The following is a 20,977-nucleotide window of genomic DNA, read 5'->3' as shown; positions in this document are numbered from 1 at the left end:
AGGTACCGCATGTTTTTTCTCAGTAGTAATAGAATATTTTATACTATATGTAATTCTGCATAGAGTTAGTTTTTTTTTTTTTTTTTTTTTTTTTTACTTTTATCTATCATTCACCACTACACTATTCTCGAAGATGACACATTCATTTAGAGATCATGCACGTTCCATTCAAGTGTGCATATGGATAACCAATCTAGGAACAAGAATATCATGAGAGGTCCTAGGAAACAGAGTCAAAGTACTAGCTGAATGCAATATGTAATTTATTGTATGTGAAATGCAAAATCACAAAGATGCTAATTTCTCATTTATCAATTAAAAGCAGCCGATTATAATGCAGAGGAATCAATCAGGGTAACTCTCCGACAGAAACAGGCCATGGAAACCAATATGCTCTTGCATGCATTTCTAAAGCTATAATTTCCATTGGCAATTTGCTGTTAATTTCCCTTGGTGCAGAAGCAGTTCTTCTTTTCAGCACAGTTAGCTGCAAGATAATAAAATAATGGCAAGATAATATTTAAAATCAGTTGTGCAAAATATGGAGAAAATTAGTTCTAATTCTGGAAGTAGATTTTTTTTTACCATGTGCATTAAAGCAGCCCTGTAAATATTTCCAATAGCTATCACGATGGTTTCCGATCTAAAAAAAAACATGTTTCGGTTATCCAGTATTTTTGAATAGAAACAGTCTTATCATGTCAATAAAAACCAATGTCTAACAGAAGAAAACTAAGTATTGCACATGAAGTACTCAAAATCCATGAATACTCAAATTAACTAATTAATGTCATCACTACCAACCTTTCTAATGCTGCAACTCTTCTGATTTGCCCTGTACATCTCAACAAATGGTACCAATACCAGCCTAGAGGCCTGGTGGTACATCACTTAAAACGTCTTTAAAGACTTTAAAAAACAAATGCATATTGGTTTGACTTACTTATTCAGCCATGACACTTAATTGAACGTTTCCACTGTTATAAAGTCCCGTTAAAGAAGGACAAACATAATAACCAATGTCTAGATGACGCACCTTCTTACATTTATAGATATTTGCATTCCTGCGAGCTTTCTAAATAATTTTCCTTTTTTAAAAATAATACTTTTGAAATATCAACTTATTATTTTGAAGAATTTATGTAGTTTCTCACCAAATCTGTTAACCAAACTTGTCATTTATTTAAAGCTATTTAAATATAATGACATTATTTAAAGATAATGACTTGTCATTATTTAAGGATATTGCTAATTGAGTCACCTGTATTCAGGCACAGATACCATCCATTACATAGTGGTAGCAAAAGCACTAATTAACAGTCTTAGATATGATCACAGCAGTATAACCCTGAGTATAATCCTGATGATAGCGTCACCCTGAGAGTTGCTAGGTAAGGATATTTGTGAAATTTAAGAATACATCGAAAATGCCCCCCCAATTGTAATTGTAAAGGTCTTACCGCAGCTTCTGCAATTGCTCCGATTGACAGTTTGATTTTATCAATATTGACTGGACTGCAATTCACACACAGGTGTTATTATACAAGCAGGAAAAACAGTGCCTATTATAAAATTAAACCATAAAATCTAAAGCAATAATATGCATTTTTCATGCTGGCAGTAATACTGTCTTTAACCCCTTAACGACAATCCACGTACATGTACGGGGTTGCCGTGCAACAAGATAACGACAATGCCCGTACATGTACAAGCTGCCGTTAAATAGCTGCATCGCCTAGATCGCGGCATTTTCGCCGTGATCGTCGGTTTTGCAGTATCCACGGAAGCCTCACAAAAATGGCCGGCGCCGCACCGATCATCAAAGATTGTGGCGGCGCCCGGCTAAAACAGCTTAGGAATCGATTGGAATCGCTTCCTAAGCATAAACTGTGTTGCTGACATGCCTCGATATCGAGGCATGTCAGCAACACTACCCGATAGCCTTGTGATTGCTCAGTGGAGCAACCACAAGTGCCATCTTGTAAATGACCCTCTTGAGAACTCTCGATCTCCTCCTGCAGGTTGAATGTAGGTACTGCATCCAACCATGCAAGGTCAATGGAGCCCAGCTCACTAATGAGAGAGAAAAAAAAATTAACAAAATTATTATTGTTCAAAAATGTTTAAAAGAAAAAAATGGTAACATGTAAAAAGCCCCACTGTCACCAAATAAAAAAAAAATTAATAAGCAAGTCCTAAAATTCTTTATCTTTACAAAAATTCCAGCATGCAAAGAGTTAAAATATTGACATTACAAATGCCCATAGGGTGTCTAGTATTAAAAAATGTATGATTTGATGGGGTAAATTGAATTGGCCGGGTTCAAAGATGTCCCAAATATGGGACATGGGGGCAGTAGGACCAGATGTCTAAATGGCATAAAAATACACACCTCACAAAGGCGGCCTTTTACCTCCCAAATAACCCAACAAACCCATGCATGGGGGTATCACTGTGCTCAGGAGATGTTACTGAACACATATTGGGGTGTTGTTTGACACGGACATATACCAGGAGCGATAAATTTATACCTGAAGTACAACATGTGTGAAAAAAATACAAAAAAAATGTACTACCATAAAGTTTCACAAAGGCCGGTGGTAAAATTAGTGCATGGGAAGGGATAAAATACCAGCATATAAAACACCTTGGGGTGTCTAGTTTTTAAAAATATTTGATTTGATGGGGTAAATTGCATTGGCCGGCTTCAAAGATACCCGAAATGGCACATGGGGGGAAGAATTACCAGATTTGGAAAAAAAGGTTTTGAAATAGCTACCTATACTTATTGCCCGATAACGTGCAGAAAAAAAGCAAAAAAACATAAAAACATTGGGTATTTCTAAACTCAGGACAAATAGTAGAATCTATTTAGCAGGTTTTTTCATTCGTTTTTGCAGATGAGTAAAAGTTTTTTTTGGTTAAAAAGTAAGAGTAATTTTTTTTACAAAAAATCCCCATATTTTATCATTTTTTTTAATAGTACATTAGATGATATAAGATTAATGGTATCTAAAGAAATCCCTGTTTGTCCTGAAAAAAAAACAATATATAATGTGTGGGAGCACGAAATGAGAAAGAAGAAAATCACAGCTAAACAGTAACACTGAAAAACGTTAAAAGAGACGTTTTCCCGCAATATACTACGAGTAATAACCCCTATTGTCCTTAAGGGGTTAAATAGCTAGAATAGTTAAGCAGTGTTATTGTGCATTAACAAGTCTAACCTAAACATGAACCCCATTATTATCACATAGTATAGCATTTAGAGACAAAAGTACTGTTAAAATAATTAACCAAGGCACTTATAACATCCCCGATGAAACTACATTAATAGTGTAAAGAATAATAAGATGGTACTTACATTCCAACCGCGTTAATATTAAGATCATCTACGTTCACATCCGCATTGATAGCAAGTATTTCATCTCTTCCGTTATCAAGTTCATCATTCATTTTGACAACAACTTTTAATGCACCATCGACTGTGAACAAGGAGCTAAAAAAAAACCAAGCAAACAAATATAACACAAACTAAAATGTCAGGGGGACTTCTCTGCTATAGATAGGACTGTGACTATTGTCATCTGTGTCACACCTTACCCATATCTTGAACAGGTTCAAGAAATAAATATATGTTCAGACATATTAAAACCCCATACAGCTTACAAAAAGCCATGATTAATTGAATTAATTCTGTCACAATAACTGAAATGAATATTATTTTTAAGAAATAACGAAAAATATTTTTTTAAAATGCTAAACAGTGCTACAGTAACACTGCACAAACTGAACAAGTGTCTGCCATCTATATGTGACATCATATGTCTACTACATACAGGCTCTTACAGTGTTTATGTCACTAATAGAACACAAATTAAAATGGGAGAGGGGTTGATTTGTATACCCCCCTTTGCTGGCACTGGGCTATAGAATTAAAGTGGACGTTTATTTTCAAAATGCTCTTAAAATCTTTACAAACAGCTAACATTTAATATACATCGAGTTTTCAGAAAACCACAAAGGCAAATAGAAGGATTTTAATAGCAAAGTCAGGACTCCTGGGAAGGCTGTTTTAATTTTAAAAGTCTTTACCTGTCAGCATCCACATCTAAATACAGATTGAGTAAAATGCTGATGGAGGCGTTGCTATTTGTATGTACTTTCTCTAGTTCTACATAGCCTCTTGCTGTTAGTGTTACTTTCACACTGTAAGAAAAATGAAGACATAACAAATAAGCAAATGTTTCTTGGTCTAATTGTTAATTTCATGTGATGGAGAATCAATTTAGGGAATGTACTTGTTTTTCATTTTTCTGGTGCCACAAAAAGGAGATAAGACTTTGAAGACTTATAATTGGCTACTAGATTTAAAACATTCACTATGTACTCATCACCCTCTAAGGAGTTCCTTAGGTTAGTGGAGGTGCTAAGCAGCCGCGTAATCCTCTCCCCTACCCCATACAGCTATTGCCACATTTGCTGTCTTTCCAGCCACAGAACATTTAATTTAATGAGAGAATGAATTTGGTACAAAGCAATTCATTTTAACTCCCACTTCATACAATTGCCTCTTTATAATTCCACCCTCTGCAAAACTTTTCTAGTGTCATTTTCTGTTTTGTTTATCAATTCAATAGACAAATGCTTCAAAAAAAACTTGCATGTTAAGAAGGTCAAGTCTAATATCTCCTGTTGGCACAAGGCTTCCAAGTAAATGCAAGATATGTTCCTTATTACCAGTACCTGTCGAAAGAGAGACAAATCATGTATTGACTGCATCCAGCCCTTTTCTTTAAAAATCATGTGTTTAGTCCAAACAAGGTTAAGTTAAACAATATAGCACTGATGAGAAAGGAGCTCATTTGTTGGCAAAAGTCTAGGAATGTGATTAAGTTGCAATTGCGGAAAGAAATGCAATGAAACTAGTGATAATGGGTAGCTTAGTGTTTTATGTACGTTGTTTGTATAACACACCTGCTTTAATACATATAATCCCAGATCATTTATCACCATATACAACTATAACTCAGCTGCACTATAATGTAAAAAAAGAATAAGAGATATTAATTCACTTACATTTTTCTTTTTTATCCACGTCACATGCAGGAACTGATGGTGGAAGAAGGACTACAACAGCTAACGCCAAAAACAACATCTTCAACATCTTGGGATGTTAACCTGTAGAAGGAAACGATGTATATTCTGTTTATAGTGACCAAAAGCCGTTTTAGGTCCAGTCAGTTTGAAACAGAAAGTAACTAAAAGCTCCAAAATACAATTATTGCCAAAATGTAGAGCATGAAGAGCAAAAACATTATAGAAAAGATATACTTCTTATTAATGGATGAAAGGACAATTGAATAATGAGCTAATGGAGAGTCTTAATTATCTTCTATACTTAATTCTTTACCAGTCTCAGTCACCAGCTGTAAGTATCTGACGATTGTTGTTGAATTGGTGAAGTATGTTGAGATGATAGTTATTTATACCCGTAGTAGAAGGAAGTCATAAATTTCCAAAAGAAATTACCCATCAAAGCAAGGAGAGTAATCATGAAACAATTATTTGCCAAGGCAATTTAAGTGCCTTATGTACAGCTATCCATTCTGTTGTTTTTCTTGTTTTAAAAAAAACCTTTATATATAGAACATATCATAAATACTAAATGTACAATTATTCATCTTTAAAAAATAAAGTAATATTTGTATTAGTTATAGATCAATGTTTTTCCACATAAGAATTTTGACCCCTGTCAGACTACAACACTGATATATTGATAAAAAATGTGAAAGAATTTTAGACTAAGGCCATTGGTTTCTTTGTTTAGCTTTGTTTAGCTGTCCTGAGGTTTAACTAGGGTCATGTAGAAACATAGAAAGTGACGGCAGAGAAGTACCATTCGGGCCAATCCAGTCTGCCCAACCTCTGAATACTTTCCTTAGTCCCTGGCCTTATCCTATATCTAGCTTCGTCTAATGCCTATCCCATGCTTGCTAAAATGTGTTCACTGTACTAACATCTACCAGTTCTGCTGGAAGTCCATGCATCCACTTCCCTTTCAGTAAAGGAATATTTCCTTCTGTTACTTATAAACCTTTGACTCTGTAGTTTAAGACTATGTTGAGGTAGTATTTCTCCTTTTAAATAAACTCTCTTCCTTAACCCCTTAAGGACAATAGGGGTTATTACTAGTAGTATATTGAGGGACAATGGCTCTTTTAACATTTTTCAGTGTTGCTGTTTAGGTGTGATTTTCTTCTTTCTCACTTCATGCTCCCACACATATTATATATTGTTCTTTGTCATATCACCTAATTTACTATTAAAAAAAATGATAAAATATGGGTATTTTTTGTTAAAAATTACTTTTTCTTACTTTTTAAACAAAAAACTTTTACTCATCTGCAAAAACAAATGAAAAAAAGCCTGCTAAAAAGATTCTACTATTTGTCCTGAGTTTAGAAAAATGTTTTTATGTTTTTTTTTGCTTTTTGCTGCACGTTATGGGGCAATAAGTACAGGTAGCATTTTGCTATTTCCAAACCATTTTTTCCAAATCTGGTAATTCTTCCCCCATGTGCCATTTCGGGGATCTTTGAAGCTGGCCAATGCAATTTACCCCATCAAATATTTTAAAAAACTAGACACCCCAAGATATTTGAAATGCTGGTATTTTAACCCTTTCCATGCACTGATTTTACCACCAGCCTTTGTGAAATTTTATGGTAGTAAATTATTATTATTTTTTTTTCACACACGTTGTATTTCAGGAATAAATTTACCGCTCCTGGTATATGTCCGTGTCAAACAACACCCCGATATGTGTTTAGTAACATCTCCTGAGTGCAGTGATACCCCACATGCATGGGTTTGTTGGGTTATTTGGGAGGTAAAAGGCCGCCTTTGTGAGGTATGTATTTTTTTTTTTGCCATTTAGACATCTCCTCCTACTGCCCCATGTCCCATATTTGGGACATCTTTGAACCCGGCCAATTCAATTTACCCCATCAAATCATACATTTTTTAATACTAGACACCCTATGGGCATTTGTAATGCCAATATTTTAACTCTTTCCATGCGGGAATTATTGTGAATATAAAGAATTGTAGGACTTGCTTATTAAAAACTTTTTTTTGGTGACAGTGGGGATTTTTACATGTCATCATATTTTTTTTCATTTTTGTTGTTTAACATTTTTGAACATTTTTTTTTGAATTTTTTAAAATGTATATTTATTTATTTATTTATTACTAATCACTCTTATTAGTGAGCTGGGCTCCATTGACTTTGCATGGTTGGATGCAGTACCTGCATAGACCCTCTGTGAATTCATGGCAACGTCATTTACAGGGTGGCACTTGTGGTTGCTCTTCGGAGCAATCACAAGGCTATCGGGGTAGGGGGGTTGTGATGCTACATGCTTCCATTTCGAGGCACGTCAACAACACATTTTATGCTTAGGAAGCGATTCCGAACGCTTCCTAAGCTGTTTTAGCCGCGATCTTTGATGATTGGTGCGGCGGTGGCCATTTCTCTCACTCCCCCTCCCGTCCTGAAATGGAAAAGCTGAAAAAAAGTTAAACCATTTAAAAAAATAATATTAAATGAATCATTAAAATAATATAAATACTAAAAAAATGTCATTGTGTCATCACTGGCATGTTCAGGAGGTCCCTAGGAGGACCTCTAACCATTACTGTGTAAAAAAAAAATATAAAAAAAAATACAAAAAAAATATTAAAAAAAGATAATAAAAAAATTCTTTAAAAAAACCTTACTTCCCATTGCCCTAGCATAACATCTAGCCAGTATAACCCTCCTGCCCCCGTTCACAACCCCCAAACCCGTTAAGCCATAGGCATAAACATTATACAAACTTGTACACCTAATAGTATGCTCCCTGGTGCTGGGAAAGTCTGGAAAATCTACATAAAATAGGTATTTCTGAAATCAGGACACCTGAATTGATAAACTTGGAGGGGATTTTCAATCACATTACCTAATTTTGTGAGGATTCAGAGGGAAAATGTAAAAAAAAATTAGTTTATTTTTCTAGACCCATGGGACAGGCGAAGCACGCGGGAACAAACAGTCTCCCAGCCGGCAAGGAGGCTGGAGCTCGGGCTTGAAAACCAGCGATCCGGTCAAGTAAGGGAGTTCGGCAACGAGTATGTAGAGCAGCAAGGACCTTGGTAGCAGGTATAATGGGCTGGGGCGCACGACCCTCCTCCTCGGGGGGGCACATGCATACGGGAGAGAGCGTCCGCCTTGACGTTCTTGGAGCCTGGACGATAAGTCAATACAAATGAAAAGCGGGAGAGAAACAAGGCCCATCTGGCCTGTCGGGGATTCAGGCACTTGGCAGTCTCTATATACTGTAGATTCTTGTGATCTGTCAGAATCAGCGTGGGAATAGGAACGCCCTCCAGAAGATGACGCCACTCCTCCAGCGCAAGGATGACAGCCAAAAGTTCCTTGTTCCCAACATCATAGTTCCTCTCTGCCGGGGAGAATCTCCTGAAGAAGTATCCGCAAGGATGGAGAGGACCACTATAGGAGGCCCTCTGTGAAAGAACAGCCCCGACTCCGGATTCGGATGCATCAACCTCCAGAACAAACGGTAACCGAGGGTCAGGATGACGTAACACAGGAGCGGTGGTAAACTTGGTCTTGAGTCGGGAAAAAGCGGAAATGGCTTCAGGAGACCATTCCAGGGTGTTAGCCCCTTTCTTAGTAAGGGCCGTCAGAGGAGCCGCGACCTTGGAGTAGTCACGGATGAAACGTCTATAATAATTGGCAAACCCCAAAAAACGCTGTAGGGGTTATAGGCCCAGTGGTTGAGGCCAGTCTCTAATGGCCTGTACTTTGGATGGGTCCATCTCAAAGCCTGAGGGCGTAATAACGTATCCTTGAAATGTCACCCTCTGGATCTCAAATGCACATTTCTCGAGCTTTGCGTATAGTCCATGGAGCCGTAGGCGGGACAAAACGCGCGTAACATGGGTGCGGTGTGACTGCAAATCGGAAGAGTATATCAAAATGTCATCCAGGTACACCACTACAAACTGTTGAAGAAAGTCCCGAAGGCAATCATTAATGAACTCCTGGAAGACCGCCGGGGCGTTGCACAGCTCAAACGGCATAACGGTATATTCATAATGTCCAGAACGACTATTGAAGCCGGTCTTCCATTCATCGTCAGCGCGGATTCGGACAAGATTGTACGCTCCCCGGAGATCCAGCTTGGTGTAGATAGTAGCCCCACGTAGCCTGTCGAAAAGTTCGGAAATTAGTGGAATAGGGTAAGTGTTGCGGCTGGTAATCTTGTTCAGACCCCGATAATCGATGCAAGGACGAAGTTCCCCATTCTTCTTCTTCACGAAGAAGAACCCTGCACCAGCGGGTGATACAGACCGGCGGATAAATCCTCGGCGAAGATTCTCCTCTATGTATGATTCCATAGCTTTGGTCTCCGGAATGGAGAGTGGGTAAACCCGCCCCCGGGGTGGCATGGTCCCAGGAAGCAGGTCAATCAGGCAATCGTATGGCCTGTGTGGTGGTAGCTTCTCGGCCTCTTTCTTATCAAACACATCCGCGAAGTCCCGGTACTGCACAGGCAGGAGAGAGGTCTCATTAAGAGATGCTGTAACTGCGGCATGTCTTAGAGGGGAGAGGCAATGCGCCTTGCAAGACGCATTCCAGGCTGTGATCTGAGTCGTAGACCAATCAATAGCAGGATTGTGTACCTGTAACCATGGAAATCCCAATATAATGGCAATGGAGGGCGAACGGATGACGAGCAGTTGTAAACGTTCATTATGTACAATGCCGACGGCAAGGTTGAGTGGAGCCGTAGAGAGAGAGATTTGATCAGGACGAAGCGGTCTTCCGTCAATAGCCTCTACCGATAGTGGCACGGGCAGGGATAGGGTGGGAATGTGTTGCCGTTCACAAAAAACCGAGTCAATAAAGTTACCGGCAGCACCAGAGTCCAGGAAAGCCTCAGTGTCAATAAATCCAGAATCCCAAACCAGAGGAACCGGAACAGTCATGCGTTAGGGGAATAGTTCACTACACCTATGGTAGGTTCCCCTGGCCTACCTAGGTGCGGGCGTTTCCCGGCCTGCTAGGACAGTGCCCGATGAAGTGGCCCGAGAGTCCACAGTAGAAGCATAATCCCTCCCGTCTCCGCCTGTTCCTCTCTCGTTCGGAGACTCGAGTAGCTCCCAACTGCATAGGTTCGTCAGATGGTTCATTCGAGGGATCGGCAGAAGAAAACTGTGGCATGAAGCGTGTAGTAGGTCTCCCACCCTTGTCACGTAACTTCAAACTCTCACGTTGGGCTTGCCTCTCGCGGAGACGCAGATCAATTTGGGAAATATATGAAATCACGGAGTCTAGGTCCGTGGGCAAATCTCTGGCAGCAGTCTCGTCCTTGAGGGTCTCGGAAAGTCCATTCAGGAAGGCAGCCACTAATGCCTCATTAGTCCAGTTCACCTCCCCCATCAGGGTCCGGAACTCTATAGCGTACTCCAGAAGCGGACGGGACCCCTGACGGATGGTAAAGAGTGAATTAGAAGCAGTGGCCCTTCTACCCGGAGTATCAAATGCGGCACGTAGACTGGAGACAAATTCAGCATAGGAGCGCACCGTAGAGACGTTCCTCTCCCAAAGCGGTGAAGCCCATGCCAAGGCTTTATTCGTAAGGAGTGAAATGATGTATCCCACCTTGGCACGCTCAGTGGGGAAGGCATATGGAGACAGTTCAAAGTGTATCTCACACTGATTCAAAAAACCTCGACAGGTTGCAGGATCACCGCTGAAGCAAGGTCTGAAGAGCCTGAGCAAATTGATCCAGACGGTGATCCATCTCGTCAAGTCGAGCCTCAGTGGACCCTTGTCCTACCGAAGCGGGTCTCATGATGGCCTTCTGATTCTGTCACGGCACAGCGTACAGAGGAGACACCGTAGTCAGGTAGGACTGACAAAGGATGGTCCAGAGAGCCGAGGTCAGGATACCGGAGATCAGGATAGTCGAGGAGCAAGCCGAGGTCAGGATACCAGAGATCAGAATAGTTGTGGAACAAGCCGAGGTAAATAACAGGAACAAGCAGGAAATAACGCGTACTGGCAAGGCACTACCGAGATAGGCACAACCATCAGAAGGCAAGGTCTGAGTGTTAGAGCGTCTCTTAAATAGTCCCAGGAGTTATGGTACTAATTAGGGATTTCCCGCCAAATATTCAAACTGCCGATACGTCACTTCCTGCGTGGCCATCTTGTGAGTGGCGTTCACGTAATCTCCCAATATAAGTCGAGGTAGTTTCCGCTGGCGCCACTAGGTGGCGTGAAGAAGAACGTGTCCGGACACCAGAGCCGGACCTGTGCTCCGGCTGAAGCTGCTGGAAACGCGGCGTGGATGAGGTAAGTCCTCCTTCAAGCTGCAGCGGCTGCCTCCGCTGTGCAGAAGCGGGGGGTCTCCCCCTTCTCCGCGGCGGCCGCGTCTGCTATGCAGAAGCGGGGGGGTCTCCCCTTCTGCGCGGTGGCTGAGGTTGCCGTGCGGAGGCAGGGGGTCTTCCCCTACCTCGCGGTGGCTGAGGTTGCCGTGCGGAGGCAGGGGGTCTTCCCCTACCTCGCGGCGGTTGCTGCTGCCGTTTAGAAGCGGGGGGTCTCCCTCTTCTTTGCGGCAGCTGCGGCTGCCGGACCGAAGCGGGGGGTCTCCCCCTACCTCGCGGCGGCTGCCGTTGCCGGCCAGGGGACCCGGAGGATCTCTCTGCCGGTAGCGTTACAATAGGATTGTGTTTCCTCTCTAGGTTGGGGCAGCTTCCCCACCTCCCAACAAAACACTCCAAACAAACAAAATAACTCCAGCAAGGCTTTTTGTCCAGCAGCTCTCTTGGCTGGGAATAAGGAGAGAGACTGAATAGCACCAAGCTGGGCTTTTTAAACCCTCCTGATTAGACCAGGTGCGCTGTACTTGGTCACCTGTAAATCCTGGTCTGAATGTTAAAACTGTTGGAGCACCAGCCCACCCTGCTCTTCTGGATTCTCCACCCCAGGGACCCATTACAAAATTTTTAAATCACATTCTTATTGTCATGGGAGCAGGCCTGCTAATAAAGTTACAATGAGTAGGAGGAGTCACATTGGTAACTGACTCCAGGGAGACAGTAACAGACAGCAGCCATGACAGACACTGCCTGTGTGTTATGCTAGATGTTTCATGAATAAAGCAGTTAACGGAAGATCTACTGGAGTGTTTATTTCATGACACTTATAGTGTAGTTTTTTTATTGCGCTTCTCTTTTCCTGGGGCTTTAACTTTACATGTAAGGGCACACAAAATTAGCCAAAGTAGGGCGCATATACCGCCCATCCACTACTGTACCACCGGCCTTTTTGTCACAGTATTTAAATGTTTGTATCATATCCCCTGTCTGTCATATCTTTCTTCCTGGCTATACATGTTAAGATCCTTTAACCTTTCATGGTAAGTTTTATCCTGTAATCCATGAACCATTTTAGTAGCCCTTCTCTGAACTTTCTCCAACATATTTATATCCTTCTGGAGACTCGGTCTCCAGTACTGTACACAATACTCCAAGTGAAGTCTCACTAGTGCTCTGTACAACGTATTGAGCACTTCCCTTTTTCTACTAGACTTGTGCAATCGTATTCGTGGTCTCTGCTGGCCAAGTTGCCCGTCAGGAGTTAAATGGCCGTGCGAGTGAGCCTATTGGCCGCCAGCATGGGCCTCCTCTGCCATCAACCAAAGAAGTGCACCTGTATTTCATTGGTTTACGGCAGATGAGCCCCCTGCTGGCGACCAATAGAGTCGCTCGTACAGACTTTTCAAATCCTGCTACCCCAACCTGGCCAGCAAATAATACGATAAAAAGGAGGTTTTATAGTTATTTGGATGGCAAATAGTGTGAACTGGGTATGTATAAGGGGTGCATGTGGGTACAAGAGCTTGACCACGAGATAAAATATATGTGGCTGGTCTCCAAATGTTTCCAGGGCTGCTTTTCATTCTCAGTCAGGCCCTGGTGGCACCTGACCTTAAAGTGCCAGGGCCAATTATTTAACTGCAGTCTAGCCCTGTTTCCCAATATTTTGGTCTAGAAACTGATATTTGAAATAGTCTGGCATCCTATTATTATGATTGGATAATTGGAGATAGTTGGTCAATGACTATGCCTCACTGTTGATTGGTAAGATCAAACTGATGCAGCTACTGTAAGGTGACATAAATGCAATGGTTGGTCTGTCGGTATTTTATTATATCATTTTAATGTATACACTTCAAGAAGTGCTTAGTAAATTGGTAATTGTATATAAAAGATAATTATATTACCGTACGCGTGATTTTTCTGCAATCTTGTGTTGGTGGTGTGATTCTATTTCGCTTTATTTAACTTATTCCTTAAATTAATTGTGGTTAACATCTTCTGTTTTTTTGCCCCATGAACATATTTATGCAATGATGATATCTTTCATTGGTTAAATCTATCTGTGGAGTTATTTGATTTTTATATCACAGTCTTAGAGTTCAAGGTACCGCATGTTTTTTCTCAGGAGTAATAGAATATTGTATACTATATGTAATTCTTTATAGAGTCTACGTTGGAAAATCACTAAATCTAGAATTTTATAAGTTTTTTTTTTTTTTACTTACATTTATCTATCATTCACCACTACACTATCCTCAAAGATGACACATTCATTTAGAGATCATGCACGTTCCATTCAAGTGTGCATATGGATAACCAATCGTGGAACAAGAATATCATGAGAGGTGCTAGGAAACAGAGTCAAAGTACTAGCTGAATGCAATATGTAATTTATTGTATGTGAAATGCAAAATCACAAAGATGCTAATTTCTCATTTATCAATTAAAAAGCAGCCGATTATAATGCAGAGGCCATGGAAACCAATATGCTCTTGTATGCATTTCTAAAGCTATAATTTCCATTGGCAATTTGCTGTTAATTTCCCTTGGTGCAGAAGTATTTCTTCTTTTAAGCACAGATAGCTGCAAGATAATAAAATAATGGCGAGATAATATTTAAAATCAGTTGTGCTAATTTTCTCCAAATTTTGTTCTACTTCTGGAAATAGATTGGAAACCATCGTGATAGCTATCGGAAATATTTACAGGACTGCTTTGATGCACATGGTAAAAAAACAAAAATGTTTCAGTAATCCAGTATTTTTTATCATGTCAATAAAAACCAATGTCTAACAGAAAAAAACTAAGTATTGTACATGAAGTACTCAAAATGCATAAATACTCAAATTAACTAATTAGCAGGGGAGGGCTGGCAGCCTAAGGCCTGGGGGGCAAGTCTAGTCAACTGGCCCATTGCACCACCGGCTGCGAGCGTCATTGGAAGCAGCCGTCGTGTGGCAGTCACTCCACTGGCGCCTAATGAAATTAAAGCGGCCGGCGTGCACGCACCGTACCACCCAATGGCCTTGCCTCAGCTCTTCATCCCACCCCTCTTAAGACATGGGTCGAAGAGCTGAGGCACAGCCATTGGGTCTGACTGCCGCACGATGCAGGGGTGTACCTAGAGTATTTGGCACTTGTGGCAGATCCTGTATGTGGCACAACACACACACTTTAAAACTGCATAATTTCTACGGTTAGGCAAACATTGATAGAGGTACAGCATAATTGTTATCATTATATACTGAGGCACACATTGACGGTGGTATAGCATAACTGTTATCATTATATACTTAGGGATTATGCTGTACCACCGTCAATGTGTGCCAATCACTATACATTGAGCCAGACACTGACAATACTGCACAACAGCCCCTATCACTATTTACTAAGCCAAACATTGATGTGGTGTAGGCCTACCACTTAAGTAACTGGCTTAGTATATAGTAGGGATGCACCGAAATGAAAATTCTGGACCGAAACTGAAAATTCAGCATTCACTTGGCCAAAGTACTTTATTAAAAGTAACACACCAAAATTAGACAAAAAAATCAATAACAATATTAATATATATATATATATATATATATATATATATATATACATACATACATACATACAGTGGGGCAAAAAAGTATTTAGTCAGCCACCAATTGTGCAAGTTCTCCCACTTACAAAGATGAGAGAGGCCTGTAATTTTCACCATAGATACACTTCAACTATGAGAGACAGAATGAGACAACAAAGTCCATAAATCACATTGTTTGATTTTTAAAGAATTTATTTGCAAATTATGATGGAAAATAAGTACCGTATTTGCTCGATTATAAGACGACCCTGATTATAAGACGACCCCCCCAAATCTGAATATTAATTTAGGAAAAAAAGAAAAAGCCTGAATATAAGACGACCCTATAGGAAAAAAGTTTTACAAGTAAATGTAAATTCATCTTAACTATTACATTTTTTAATAAAAGCTATGATTGAGAAAAATATTTTTTTGTTTTTGTTTCCTTGTATTTTCCAACCTGCCCCCCAGTTACGCACATCTGCCCCCAGGCTTGCCACTCCAATATGGCACTGTGGCCCATGATATGCCTTTTAACACTCTATATGCCACTGTGCCCCATGATATGCCTTTTAACCCCCTATGTGCGACTCTGCCTCCAGAAATGCCTTATACCCCTATATCCCATACTGGCATTTAGGGGGTTAAAAGGCATATTATGGGGCAGAGTGGCATATAGGGAGGTATAAGGCATTTCAGGAGGCAGAGTGGCGTATAGAGGGTTAAAAGGCATTTCTGGAGGCAGAGTGGCGTTTAGGGGGTCAAAAGGCATTGTATAGAGCACTCTGCCTCCAGAAATGCCTTATACCATATATGCCACTCTGGCATTTAGGGGGTTAAAAGGCATATTATGGGGCAGAGTGGCAAATAGGGAGGTATAAGGCATTTCAGGAGGCAGAGTGGCGTTAAGGGGGTTAAAAGGCATTTCACAGAGCACTCTGCCTCCAGAAATGTCCTATGCCCCCATTTAACACCCCCCCACACACACACTTACCGGTGCTTCCAATTTCCTGTTGTATTGCCGGGGCAGCGGGTTGAAGTCTACGCGATTCGCTGCAGCCGGAAGGAGGTGGAGTTGGCAGTGGGGGTTTGTCTGTGTCCATCGCGCAGACCTTCCCCGGCTGTCAGAGATCAGAGTTCCCCGCACCGGTGCGGGGAACTCTGATCTCTGACAGTCGGGGAAGGTCTGCGCGATGGACGCAGACAACCCCCGCTGCTAGCCACACGTCCTTCCGACTGCAGCGTAAGTTGTCTACGCGGATCGCGTAGACGTCAACCCGCTGCCCCGTTAATACAGCAGGAAATTGGAAGCACCGGTAAGTGTGTGTGGAGTGGTGGGGGGGGAGTGTTAAATGGGGGGGGGGACAGAAGGATCCAGGTCCCCTGAAAAAAACCTCGTCTTATAATCGAGCAAATACGGTATTTGGTCAATAACAAAAGTTCATATCAATACTTTGTTATATACCCTTTGTTGGCAATGACAGAGGTCAGACGTTTTCTGTAAGTCTTCACAAGGTTTTCACACACTGTTGCTGGTATTTTGGATCATTCCTACATGCAGATCTCCTCTAGAGCAGTGATGTTTTGGGGCTGTCGCTGGGCAACACGGACTTTCAACTTCCTCCAAAGGTTTTCTATGGGGTTGAGATCGGGAGACTGGCTAGGCCACTCCAGGACCTTGTAAATGCTTCTTACGAAGCCACTCCTTCGTTGCCCGGGCGGTGTGTTTGGGACCATTGTCATACTGAAAGACCCAGCCACGTTTCATCTTCAATGCCCTTGCTGATGGAAGGAGGTTTTCACTCAAAATCTCACGATACATGGCCCCATTCATTCTTTCCTTTACACGGATCAGTCGTCCTGGTCCCTTTGCAGAAAAACAGCCCCAAAGCATGATGTTTCCACCCCCATGCGTAGGTATGGTGTTCTTTAGATGCAACTCAGCATTCTTTCTCCTCCAAACCCGACGAGTTGAGTTTCTACCAAAAAGTTCTACCTTGGTTTCATCTGATGACATTCGCCCAGTCCTCTTCGGGATCATCCAAATGCTCTCTAACAAATTTCAGACGGGCCCGGACATGTACTGGCTTAAGCAGGGGGACACGTCTGGCACTGTATGATTTGAGTCCCTGGCGGCGTAGTGTGTTACTGATGGTAGCCTTTGTTACTTTGGTCCCAGCTCTCTGCAGGTCATTCACTAGGTCCCCCCTTGTGGTTCTGGGATTTTTGCTCACCGTTCTTGTGATCATTTTGACACCACGGAGTGAGATCTTGTGTGGAGCCCCGGATCGAGGGAGATTATCGGTGGTCCTGTATGTCTTCCATTTCCGAATAATTGCTCCCACAGTTGATTTTTTCACACCAAGCTGCTTGCCTATTGCAGATTCAGTCTTCCCAGCCTGGTGCAGGTCTACAATTTTGTTTCTGGTGCCCTTCGACAGCTCTTTGGTATTGGCCATAGTGGGGTTTGGAGTGTGACTGTTTGATGTAGTGGACAGATGTCTTTTATACTGATAACAAGTTAAAACAGGTGCCATTAATACAGGTAACGAGTGGAGGACAGAGGAGACTCTTAAAGAAGATGTTACAGGTCTGTGAGAGGCAGATATCTTGCTTGTTTATAGGTGACCAAATTCTTCATGCCATCATGAAGAATTTATGTAGTTTCTCACCAAATGTGTTAACCAAACTTTTTATATTGACATTAAATATAATGACATTATTTAATGATAATAAAAATATAGCTAATTGAGCAGCAGTATAACCCTGAGTATAATCCTGATGGCTTCACCCTGAGAGTTCCTAGGTAAGGATATATGTGAAATTTAAGAATGCATGAAAAATGCCCCCCACCACCACACCCCTGACATTCTTGTATGTGCTCCACAACTGTAATTTTTTAATGTAAAGCTCTTACCGCAGCTTCCACAATTCCTTTGATTGCCAGTCTGAATTCATCAAAATTGACTGGACTGCAATTCACACACAGGTGTTATCATACAAGTAAGAAAAACAGTGCCTATTATAAAATTATACCATTATACCTAAAGCAATAATATGCATTTTTATGCTGGCAGTAATACTGTCTTTAAATAACTAGAATAGTTAAGCAGTGTTATTGTGCATTAACAAGTCTCACTTAAACATGAACCCATTATTATCACATAGTTTAGAATTTGGAGACAAAAGTACTGCTAAAATAATTAACCAAGGCACTTATAACATCCCCGATGAAACTACATTAATAGTGTAAAGAATAATAAGATGGTTCTTACACTGCACGCATGTTAATATTACGATCCTTTACAATGGCATCCGCATCGATACCAAGTATTCCATATCTTCCATTAGCAAGTCCACCAGTCACTGTGAGAACAAGTGTTACCTCACCATCGACCAAGTAGCTGAAAAAAAGCCAGGCAAACAAATATAAAACAAACTAAAATGTCAGGCAGACTTCTCTGCTATAGACATTGAAGAAGTAATGGATGACATTGTAAAGAGGTGACAACTTAACCATGATTTCTTGTTAATAAATAAATAAAATAATATGCCATGTTAGACAAAAAGCCATCTAACCAAAGCTGCTGTGAAAATGAGTTACTACCAAGTTTACCCAATAAATGCAGCTAACATATAAAGTGAAAAGTAAGATAATTATTGATGGAGGCAGAAGTTACACAGACAACTGGTAACATTTATACTCTTGAGTACTATGTATTTAATACATGTTCACATTTATTACATTATTCACGCCTTTGTTATGTTTGATTTATTTTCCATATAATTTTAGATATATACAATTTAGTGTGGGGTTACTTGTCAGATTTATTTAGGACTGTGATTATTGTCTTCTGTGTCACACCTTACCCATATCCAAGTGAAAATAGGCTGACCAGGTTCAAGAAATAGTTATATGTTCAGACATATGGAAAACCCATACAGCTTACAAAAAGCCATGACTAATTGACTTAATTCTATCACAACAACTAAAATGAATATTATTTTTAAGAAATAATGAAAAATATTTTTACAAAAAAAACTAAACAGTGCTACAGTAACACTGCACAAACGGAAAAATTGCCTGCCATCTATAGGTGACATCATATGTCTACTACATACAGGCTCTTACAGTGTTTATGTCACTAATAGAACACAAATTAAAATGGGAGAGGGGTTGTTTTGTATACCCCCCTTGCTGGTTAGTAGCACTGGGCTATGGAATTCAAGTGGACATTTGTTTTAAAAATAACCCTCATTTATTTTCAAAATGCTCTTAAAATCTTTACAAACAGCTAACATTTAATATACATCAAGCTTTTGGAAAACCACAAAGTCAAATAGAAAGATTTTAATAGCAAAGTCAGGACTCCTGGGAAGGCTGTTTTAATTTTAAAAGTCTTTACCTGTCAGCATCCACATCTAAATACAGATTGAGTAAAAGGCTGATGGAGCCGTCGCTATTTGTATGTACTTTCTCTAGTTCTGCATAGCCTCTTGCTGTTAGTGTTTCTTTCAAACTGTAAAAAAATGAAGACATAACAAATAAGCAAATGTTTCTTGGTCTAATTGTTAATTTCATGTGATGGAGAATCAATTTAGGGAATGTACTTGTTTTTCATTTTTCTGGTGCCACAAAAAGGAGATAAGACTTTGAAGACTTATAATTGGCTACTAGATTTAAAACATTCACTATGTACTCATCACCCTCTAAGGACTTCCTTAGGTTAGTGGAGGTGCTAAGCAGCCGCGTAATCCTCTCCCCTACCCCATACAGCTATTGCCACATTTGCTGTCTTTCCAGCCACAGAACATTTAATTTAACCCCTTGACTGCTAACGACGGCATGGTGCCGTCGCTAGCAGTCCCAGTCAGGTGCTAACGACGGCACCATGCCGTCGCTAGCACTACCTTACCTTGATGGAGGTCTGTGGACCCCCATCACCACCTACCCCGGCGATCTGCCCCTCATATTGAAGGGCATAGTGATGTCCGGATCATGAACGAATCGTTCATTTGATCCGGTTCTTTTTAGTGATCCGGATGAATCGGTTCAGTTGACTGAACGATTCATTTGTAGCGGTTCAGTCTGTGAATCATTCAGCTGTAACCTGATCCTAGAGCTGTGAGTCATCTGCAGAGCACTCAGACACAGACTCTGGGGTCAGGTTACAGCTCATTAATTCACAGAGGAACGATGACTCATAGAGTCAGAGACTCGTTCAATGATTCGAATGATCCGAAGACTCCAATGATTCAAATGATTCGAATCTTACAGGGATCCGGATCTTACAAGGATCCGAATCTTACAGAGAATATTACTGATACCATACTTTTATAAATACATTAATAATGTTCACGCTGCCCCCAGGATTTAGATTCCCCTGAGTTTGCCCCCCTTTACCTCTAACTGCACCTACAGTTAACTTTATTAAATTAATTAAATGAACCCTCAGTCATCAGCATAAAATTAACCCTTATACCCCATCAACCATAACTGCCCCTGAAATTAACCCTAAAGACCCCATTAACCATAACGGCCCCTGAAATTAACCCTAAATACGCCATTAACCATAACTGCCCCTAAATTAATTGCATGTACTCCATGCTTAATGGGGTCTTTAGTGTTTATTTAGGGGCAGTTATGCTTAATGGGGTGTTTAGGGTTAATTTAGGGGCAGTTATGCTTAAAGGGGGCCTTTAATGTTAATTTAGGGGCAGTTATGCTTAATGAGGTGTTTAGGGTTAATTTGGGGGCAGTTATGCTTAATGGGGTCTTTAGTGTTAATTTAGGGGCAGTTATGCTTAATGGGGTCTTTAGGGTTAATTTGGGGGCAGTTATGCTTAATGGGGTGTTTAGGGTTAATTTAGGGGCAGTTATGCTTAATGGGGTCTTTAGTGTTAATTTAGGGGCAGTTATGCTTAATGGGGTCTTTAGTGTTAATTTGGGGG

At 40.7% G+C, this 20,977-nt stretch overlaps 1 long non-coding RNA gene across 1 annotated transcript; it reads right to left on the bottom strand.

Annotated features, from left to right (window-relative positions):
• Positions 1–404: 404 nt before the first annotated feature.
• Positions 405–17,981, bottom strand: LOC128471916 (uncharacterized). The gene is made up of 3 exons (XR_008346131.1): positions 17,943–17,981; positions 586–643; positions 405–487 (listed from the first exon to the last, which is right to left on the bottom strand). It is a non-coding gene; the product is annotated as an uncharacterized LOC128471916 (long non-coding RNA).
• Between the last annotated feature and the right edge of the window lie 2,996 nt (positions 17,982–20,977).

The sequence above is a fragment of the Spea bombifrons genome, chromosome 13, assembly GCF_027358695.1.
Source record: "Spea bombifrons isolate aSpeBom1 chromosome 13, aSpeBom1.2.pri, whole genome shotgun sequence".
In the NCBI taxonomy this organism is placed as follows: Eukaryota; Metazoa; Chordata; class Amphibia; order Anura; family Pelobatidae; genus Spea; species Spea bombifrons.
This window is presented reverse-complemented; position numbering and strand designations above follow the sequence as displayed.